Below are 8,244 nucleotides of genomic sequence, written 5' to 3' on the forward strand. Positions count from 1 at the left end.
TCACCCTGTGGCTGACGGGTTTTTTGGTAAGATGGTTGGGGAAGGGGTGCTGTGTGTGCTTTGAAGTTTTGGGGTGAGACTTTGGGGCGAGATTTTGGGGCACAACAGTCAGGTTTTGGCGTGTGGCAGGGCTGTCCCACTACCTGGCCTTCGGAGCCAGCTGGAACCGGCTGTGACAGGCCCTGGGCAGCTCATGGCTACCTCAGGGGCAGCCACCCAGCAGCCCCACCGCCACCACCGTGCCTCCTCGCCTGTGGCCTCCTTGCTCGTGGCTGGGACATGTACAAAACCCTCCCAGGAGTATGGGGTATCACAAACCCCCATCCCCGTCAGCAGTGGGGTGGGGAGAAGGAGGGGAAAATCCCACCCGGCCTCAGGAGGCCCCTTTCCCAGGCTGAAGGGACACCTGCCACTGCCTTCCCCTAAGGCGGGAGGAGACGGCACGTGCCCTGCGTCAAGACAGGCTTCAGTGCCCAAGGAGCTGGCTGAAAGCAAGGGAAGCAGAGCTTAAAAGCACCCCAGCTGCTTAACTGGGATGGCCGAGTAACCCCTGTTGCTGTGAGGGGAAGCTCCGGCCCTGATGCCCCCACCCACTGGGAAGGCCTTGCTGCCCCACTGCCAGCCCCCCGGCCATGCTCCCTCCACCCCAAAGCAGCTGCCGGGCGTTAGGGACAGCATCTCAGCCTTTGGAAAGTCTCAGAGCTTTGGAAAGGTTAAAGTATTAAGCGGCATTTGGGGAAATAGCTCAAGGGCGAGCAAAGGCAGCAGCACCCAGTGGGTTGTTCTTCCTCTATGAGTGTGGCCACGCTCTCTTACTCACTGTAATACACCGTGTCAAAGAGCTGGCTCCTTATTAGACGCTGCTTTTAAAAAGTGTTTCACCTGGAAATGTAATGGTAAATATTCTTCACCAGTTGAAGGCTGCTTCCCTGCTTCATTTTTTTTTTTTCCTCTTTCACTGCTTTTATATGAAGCCGTTCTGACATTCCCCATTAATGAAAATGTTGAATGCTTTTAGAAAAATATTTGTTCTGATAGAATTTATGACGTGAACTGCTATTCAAATTTATGTTTAGCTTAATGTGGTAGGTTAGATAAAATGGCTCTTGATGACATTGTGGCAATCACATAAAGCCATAGTTTCAGGCACGTTTAGACAGCTTATCAAAAAATGTTTGGAAACAGAATGTGGGCATAATAAAATGCAGAATAGAGTTGGAAAGATCACCAGGTTAAAAAAAAAAACCCACAGCCCAAAACCTAAACCAAAAGACAAGTTTATAGGTACTCTATAGGAGTGTTTTTGTTTTCCCCAGGCAGAAGAGACTCTGACTTCGAGGTTGGACTTTAAGAGGAAAGGTAAGATGTACTTAGTGCTTCTTTTTGGGAATCACAAGACAAAAAATGTTCAGTGTGTTCAAACCACTCCAGTCGACAAAAAAGGAGAAGAGGAGGGCCCGCAAGCAGGTTTCTCCACTTTTCTCTCCTTTCAGGAACCTTGCTTCCCAGGAGAGCAGTGTGCCCGCTGGTTCTGCTGGCATTGTACCATCCTGCTGAGGGCAGCCACAGCTTGGTGCAGTGAGGAGCAGGCTCCTTTCCAACTGCTTTCGCTGATGGTGTTGATACAATCTCATGAGAACAGCATACCATGTAAAACAGTTCTCCATTCAGCTGGGACATCCCTGGGCTGTTGACCCTAACTAGCTATGCTCTGTGGACTGTCGTGGAACTCGTGTTTATGGAGTCACTCGCAGTAACTACAGCCATCGATCTCACAACCGAACTCTTTCCACACCAACATATCTCATTTTCTGTGTCTGCTGTTTCCTGGCCTTATTTTGCAGGCTTTTACCATCCTGGGCAGGGTTTACTCATGCCACCATTTGTGGGGATAAGAGCTGTGCTGTCTTCCTCTGTTTAGCATCATGCTATTTAAATGAATATATTCCCCATGTACCCTTTGGGGAGAAAAGAAAAAGGCCTTTTAAATTTGCAGACAAAAGTTGCTGGAGACAGGAGATATTTCTGGAGCTGATTGCTCTGACTCTGCCTGCTATTGAGCACCTATAGCTGATTTTGGTTATTGTTTCCCCTCCTGATTTCTGAGACCAAACATTTTCACAGACCCCATTTGATTTATTTTTTCCTTTTTGCCTCAGAGCACTGGAACACAAAGGGCCGTGAACACTTTGTGGCAACCACCTTCTCATGAAATGAAAGCCCATATTAAAGCAGGAAGGCTCAGAGAACACTGCGTAATATGAACAGCCAGGAAGTTATTTCTGTCTTCTCAGATTTTAAAAGCTACTGAGCATACTAGTGATTATAAGTGAGCTGTAGATCAACAAAAATGGCTGTTAGTGCTTTCATTATAATCTCAGTTGTTGGGAGTTTACATAGCACAAACATTAGCTTTGTGGTGAAAGTACAGCATGTAAGCCTTTTGATCTGCAAGCAGTGAAAAAAACCACAAGTTTTTTGCTTTGTTTTCATTCCCTCCAAACACACTTTACAAACTGGGTTACAGCAGGAGCGATCTGATGTTTGAGCTATAAAACATGGTATGAACATAGATGACAATGGTCACTCCCACTTTGCCTGGTTTGGGAGAAAAATCCTTTTAAAAGGCATGATAAGATCTCTTCTGAGTGTGCTCAGTAGCAGACTGCACTGTCTCTGCAAAGAGATGAGAAGCCTGAAATATGGGCTTTGCCTCATGTATAGCCCTGCGATGAGTAATAAGCAGAGACACTCCCTCTGCTGCTTTGAGACCTGCAAGAGGGCAGAGAGAGGCTCAAAATACAGTGAGTGTGAAGATACTGAGATTCTTCAGTTCACACAGGGCGAGGGAGCAAGGAAAAGTCTCAAGTTGCTTTTCTTTCTTCTTTTTTTTCAGTTAAAAAGGCTCCTCCTCTCCCACAGAAAAGAAAGCCCGCTTGTGGCTTCTGCAGGCCTTCCCAAAGAAATCAGCAATGAAATGCTGAACAGCTGGGCTCCTTCTTGGCACTTCACAGACACAGGGGTGAGAGAAAAAGATTTCCAGATACGAAAGCAGGAGCCGCAACTGCTGGTATAGCAGAAGTTTTCCTGGGAACAAGCAGGTAGGGAGGTCTGTAGTGCCTGGACAGGCTGAAATGGTAGCAGTAGACACAGAAATGGGCACGATGGGCAGCAGCATCACTGCCTGCCAAACTCCAGCTCTGCATGGTACCCGAAAAGGCCAGGCAACGTCAGCTAACATTCAGTGGAGGCTGTGGCTGCCCAGTCTGTATCAAATGACAGGCTGTTTCTGTAGAAAACCTGTCTGTGGGTTTTCCTAATCTGCTGAAGCAGAATGAAACACAACGCGTTCCACTTTTGGGCTGTTTGTCACGCCTGCTGAGCTATGGTACAAACAGTAAGTAATCCTGTATTTGCAGATGATACGATAATACAAAAGGAAGGCATCTTTAGGTCATTTAGGCATTCCTTAACTTTTTTTGTGCTTGACTTGGAAGGAAGAACTACAGAGTTGATTATGATCTTCCTGTTCCAGCGACCTGCCAGAGGACTCACTTTTTCAAACTCTTTCCTTGTTTCTTTGGTCTGTTTCTCCCACGCCAGCTCTCCAGACTTTTGGTCTTGCCCATTTATTCCAGCTTTCCATTCTGGGGATGTTTACACACAGCTTATATGAGGATTAGAATTTAGCCTTACGCATTTTCCTAGAGATACAGAAAACTCATCCCGGTGCAGAACCTCACCTTCCCCCAAATGCTAGGTATTACTGAAAAAACATAGTATGCTGAAACTTCTCAAGCTTAAAGACTTATTTTTTAACACGTAATTTTTTAATATAGGAGAAACATTCTGCTTTGCTCTTCTTCTGAGAAGTTATTGGTTTATCAAAGGTTTTTTTCCCCCTCGAATGCTTCTTCAACACAGAAAAGTGCTGCCTTCCAAGTTAAAATTTAGCATTATTACAGTCAACCAAAAATACTGGTCTTATGATGGGCAGTGCAAGGGAACTGTGAGTAGGAGAGGAAAACACACCCAGGAACAATCAACAGCACCATCTCTATAACTCTGAACACCTGTTAACCCCAGTCAGGTGTTGGCACTTTTGTTGAGGTTTTTTGTTGAGGACTATTTTTGTTGAGGTTGAGGGTCTGTTCATCTTGGAAAGCTGAGGATTTAGACATGCTTTGTTCCATCACAAAAATATATTGCAGAGGAAGGGTTTGTTTTGGTTTTGGTAATTTGCTTTATTTTCTTTTTCTATCTCTTTCCTATCCCTAAGGGGAGGGTGAGTGTGCACACATATGGATGTGTGTATACATATTTACCAGAAAAATCTGGTACTCATGGCTCCTTTGATGGGTTTGATGTTTGCTGGAAGTTTTTTCTTTTCCACTGAGGTAATGTTTAAAGTTACTCACACTTCTTAAAATTTTCTAATAATGAGCAGAATAATTCCTTACAATAAGCAGAATTAACTTTTGCGTTTGTATCCAGAAAAATACTTTAAAGCTAAGTAACTCAGTTCAGGAAGGTATGCTGTGAATACTTTAAATCCATAGAGTTGTTGTCTTAGCCTGTTTCTCTGTCTCTTGGGTGGCTTCATGGTGTGGGTGGTCAAGTTAGTTCGTATCTTCTAGTAGCTGTGTTGTACAAGCTGGAGGAGACCAGACTGTCCTTGCTGGTGGGATACTAACAATGTTTTCTGACTGGCTAATGTGAAAAATGGGAGTTAGGAAGAACTCATGTGCTTAAACTGTGGACTAGGCTGACCTACAGGCAAAAGGATTTTACCCGTGAGTGATGCAGTAGGTAAAAGCCTGTGGACGGTTCTTAGCTAACAATAATTCTGCTATGCGTAAAACTTCTGCTTTTCTATAGTCTCTCGACCTCCCTCAGTCCTAGATTTGGCAATTTCTGTGTATATCTGAGACGCTGAGTTTCCTGTTTTATGCTGCTGTTTCATTAGCTCTCTAGTTGGCATAAAGTTTTCAAGGAAAGGTGGCACCTGAGGTTTTTAGGGTGTCATATTTTCTGCTCTTTGGTACAACAGCCCTTTGTTCTTCCTGAATTTTTTTTTTGTGTGTGTAAGAAAGGAAGGCAAACTAGGTCTTCTCCCCACCCCCCGCACCTTCTGGCTTTATTATTAGGGTCTCTGATACTGTACTAAGTGCATCCAAATTGCTGTGTTTCTGACTTAATAGTGTTAATACTTTGAATATATGTAAATACGTACACAAGAAAATTATGCTCTATTCTTAAAGGAAGTAACTGAAAAAATTAGTTTGCTTTATCCTTTCTTATTGTATCCCTACCTTAAATATGTCAAGCTCTCCACTGTTCTCTTCCTAAAGGCTAGACAGTCCTAGTTTTAGCAGTAACACAAGAGATAGTGTTTTCAGGCAAAGTAAATATGAATTTTAGCGTATTAGGGAATTTTAAGGTTATATTAGCAGGCTAGCATTTAAAAGATCTTTAGCAAAGCTTGGAGTTCTAAATCATTGAGCTGTTGTATTTATTTGGGGTATTATACAATAACTTCAGTTCCAAGTATTTTACAATTTTTTTTGAGATTAAAGCATGTCTGCATGTTCTTGCTGAATAAGAGAAACTGATTGTGCTAATTCAACACACACAGTTTGAAAATTGTTTTGTTTGGTCTGTAGGCTAGGATATCAATTGGGTATCTGGAGGCTGCTGCATCTTTGATGGGGGTGTTTGTTAAATGCACCTGTAACACAGGTATTAAAACATACCCTTCAGTTCTGTAAACAGTCTTACCTGAGGGGAAGGAAGAAATGTAATAATGAGAATAGATTCAGAAGTGTCAAAATTAGTGCTCAGGTGCTTAACTTTGGGGAATGATATTGCTGATACAACCTGTAGATATGCTAAGGGCTTAGCGCTGTGATTAGTGTTAATAAAATAAAGATACTATGGAGTGGCATAATTATAAAATTTACTTAATCATCTGATTAGTATAACAATGCTACTTTTTCTTTGTCATCCTAGCTGATCTTTACATGTGAAGGTGTTGAAGTAAGAAGCCAATGTTTTCTTCTATCTGCAAAGTAGAAATACCATTTTTTTGATAGACTGCAGCTGTGAACTCCCTAACTGGAGAAGAGCAGAAGGGATTTGGAAGCAAAATGCAAGACCATAATAAGAACACTGAATTTTATTCCCCCCACCCTTCTCTTTCTGCACCAACTTACCTTTTGTCCTAGTCTATATGACTGATATTAGGAAGATTCAATGGGGGTTTTCAGACTTCTGTTAATATTTATGACCTAGCAGCACACTGGCTTCTCTATCATTGTTTGAAATCTCAGATGGTTTCTGGTGTACAAGACAATATTAAGACTGAGATGCTTTAGTTCACATGCCAATAGAAGCTGTCAACTGTTCAGCAGAACCAGGATACTTTCAGTTCCCTGGCTGAAGGCTGCCATGTACTTTCAGCATGTTCTTGTCTGTCTGAAAAAGTTTGCAGTTGGTTAGTTGAATGACATGGAAGGACTTTCCTCTTTCATGATGCAGATGGTGCTAACTAGTGACTTAGCAGTTGGGGAGAATAAGAATGATGAGATGCAAGGAGGAGAAAAATGTTAATTGAAGCCCCCAAAATGCCAGGTTTGGAGGCTTCTGTTTGTTATTCAGAATTGGAGAGGAAGGACTCCTGTTTCCTTTTCTGAAGTGGCATTCTCTTTTAGGTATCCACTTATGAGTACGGCACTGAAGTGGCCCCTTGCTCCATCCCCATGGTGTTTAAATATTTGATTTGACACAGTTTTAGAGGTAGTTTTCTTTGGAGGTTGTTCTCTGCTCCTTCAGAAAGCCAAGTTTTTTTTGTACTCTCTCAAAGAGGATGCCTAAAATTACTAGTTGCCTTTGAAAGTCCTTGTTTTTTTCGCAAGTAGTACCTATAGATGTTGCATTGCTGATGAGTATTTTCTGTCATTTTGCAAGTGTGTCTTTAAATTAAGCATCTGCTAGAAAGAAATGGTGGTTAATGGTTTCATTTCTTGGCAGAGCAAAGGTTTGTTTCCTTTTGTTATTAGTTCTGTGTCATCACAGAAAGCAGACTAACTCTATTTTGACTTTGTCTTATTTTTTTTTCCTAGACATATTGGGCTGAACAGCTCAACATAACAAATTATTCTATGTGCTTTAGTTTCAAGTTTTTCATGTAGAATCCAAGTTCTAGCATCAGGATTCAATTAAATGATAGTTTGATTTGACTGAAAAATTAATGGTCCAGAACAGAAACCTCGTAGTATTTTTTGAAGTTCTTATTTTCAGTACTCCTGTTTTAAATAAAAATCTGGATTCAGCCCAGTAATATAAAGCTACATGTTGTCTCATCAGCTAAACATACATAATGATTAAATTTAACAGTGATTGTTTACTTATTGCTCCTTTTGGCTGCATAGGTATCTTTCTGCATTCATAAAACTAATTCCCTGGCTATAAGTGGCACTATACTGACTTGCTGTGAAAAGTTTCTTGCTACTGTCTATTGCCCTTTTCAGGAAATAATGAATTGCCAAGTACAAATCATATTCTATAATTATATGTCATCTTCAATGACAGTTTGAACATTCAACTTCTGTTTACGCTTGAATTGGACATATTGATTTTTCATTTTAATGATAAACAGATTGACATGTAATACATTTGATGAAACATCTGCTTAAAATGTGTTAAGATCTTTGAATGAAAAAAAAAACCAGTTTGCAATGTAAGTTAGTGGAGGCATTCAGGCCGAACATAAAATGGGAATGCACGCTAGTCTAGGTAATTCACACCAAAAGAGAATGCAGTTCCTTTAATCTGGTATCCTTGCAAGCATATTTATAATTTACTTTTCTGGTTTGCTTTCATTTGGCTAGAAGAGATTTTGCAGCCAAGAATACTGGGAGTATTTAAAAAAAAATTCTACTGTGGCTTTACTTGAAAAATGTTTTTGGTTTTGAATTTTGATTTGTTCCCAGAGTCAGAATCTACTGCAAGTTAAAATGGAAATTGGCCAAACTGTGCAGATTAACCTCTTGTTATCTGTACTTTCCCTCCTAAATGATTTTATTTTTTGTGGTGTTCTGTAGAGCTGTATATATGCACATTAACATGTCAGGGGAATGTGTACTGTACTGATTGTATCAAAAATCTCTTCTACTGAACTGTTGCTTTCGGATAAAGATGAAGGCTTCCAGAAACACTCCAATTTTGCCAATGGTAATGATGTTT

Source organism: Nyctibius grandis, chromosome 6 (genome assembly GCF_013368605.1).
Source record: "Nyctibius grandis isolate bNycGra1 chromosome 6, bNycGra1.pri, whole genome shotgun sequence".
Classification (NCBI taxonomy): domain Eukaryota; kingdom Metazoa; phylum Chordata; class Aves; order Nyctibiiformes; family Nyctibiidae; genus Nyctibius; species Nyctibius grandis.